Source organism: Mandrillus leucophaeus, unplaced genomic scaffold (genome assembly GCF_000951045.1).
Source record: "Mandrillus leucophaeus isolate KB7577 unplaced genomic scaffold, Mleu.le_1.0 Scaffold646, whole genome shotgun sequence".
NCBI lineage: Eukaryota > Metazoa > Chordata > Mammalia > Primates > Cercopithecidae > Mandrillus > Mandrillus leucophaeus.
In genome coordinates this window covers 762311-764021 of record NW_012106986.1, presented here as the reverse complement: position 1 = coordinate 764021, position 1711 = coordinate 762311, and positions in this window count along the sequence as shown.

The window sequence follows — 1711 nt, the reverse complement described above, 5'->3', positions numbered from 1 at the left end:
CTTTTACACTCTCTCCAAAAATTTCAGAGAATTATCTTCCCCCAATTTCATTTCTCCAAATTTTCCAACAACAAACTGTAAGCCTGGCTAATCTGGTTATAGACTAGGTTATGGAAGTGAGGTGAGATCATGGAATGAAGACACAACTGAGACCCCCAATTAGGCCAATGTTTCCCTTGACCATCCGATTGTGCAGATTTATTTGTAATAGTGGAATGGAGCTTCCTGAACAAATGGTCAATCTAATGTTTTCTCCTGGAATCAGAGAAATCTGGATTAGTCAAATAGCCCTGGTTTAGCTACTTACTGTGTGACCTTGCACGGTGTAATCTTTACACATTTTCACCGAAATTACCTCATCTCTAAAGTGTTCTTTTGTATCTACTTCGGTGGCTGTATCAAATGAAATGTTTGCAAAAATGTTGTGTAAAGAGAAAAACATTCTCCAAGCTAATTTTTTTTTTGAGACTGAGTCTTGCTCTGTCTCCTCCCGGGTTCAAGCCCTACTCCCGCCTCAGCCTCCCGAGTAGCTGGGATTACATGCGCGCGCCACCACACCCAGCTAATTTTTGTTATTTTTAGTAGAGACGGGGTTTCACCATGTTGCCCAGGATGGTCTCCTGACCTCAACTAATTCACTCACCTCGGCTTCCCTAAGTGTTGGGATTACAGGCGTGAGCCTGTAAGTTAATATTTAAATCACACAGGAGTTGAGACTATTTTTTTCTGGCTCAGTGCCACTGTTTCATCAGGCTGACATTTTAATCTATGTATTTTTGCACTTAAACTGGCGAGTTAGGGCGGGGCGCTCAGCATTTGGGTCTTATTCTGAGGCAGTAAGTTCGATGCAGGGCGAAGCCTAGGCCTTGACGTTCTCTTCAGCAGGGATTCCGCCAGTCAGGCGCCAGCAGCCGTACCTAAGGAACTCTGATCCGCACACTGCCTCTGTAAGTTAGCCTCTGCTCCTGCTTTCTATTTCATCTCTTTCGGTAAAAGGATTTCTGTCTTTTGGCCCCAATGGCGCGTGCCCACGCTAGGTCGCTGAGGAAGACCCTTCCGGCCCTCTGAGCAGCGTAGCTGTTACTGCAGCACATCCTAATGGTTCGGAGCCGAAGGTCACGAGACTGCCTGCAGTTAGGACAACCAACAGCTAGTTCAACTCAGGATAGCCAAGCGGCTCTCTGCAGTGCAACCAATGGGGGAAGTCTTTCCAGAGCTCTTTCTCAGGAGCGTTGACTGGCTTATTTTCACGCCAATCAAAGTTTTCTGCACAACTGGCTTTTCTGTCACCAGATGTGATGCGAACCGCTCTCTCCCTCGGTAGAGAGGGCAAAAAGCAGAGCCGACCGGGAAATACCACAGAACAGCAAATCACCTCCGGAAGTGGCGTTTGGGGCCGCTTTCTACCATGGAGTCCAATGAACTCTTTCTTTTGGCAGCAAATTCCGTCTTCGAGCCCGCCCAAGAGGAAGAACATTTTGATTGGTTGTTTAGTCGGGGGACGCAGAGACTCACGGGAGCTTCGTCCAAGCACTTGCAGGTATTGCTCAGTTGGCCTGTCAATTTTCTCACTCGCTTGAAGGGGCGGAAACTGGCAGCCCTTTTGGCACCGCCTCTTCCTGAGCTGCTGTGCAAGGAGGCAGCGAGGCCGCCCCGGCTGGGAACAGCCGCGTGGGCGGGGCCGCATTGCACTGTCCGGACAGTTCCTGGG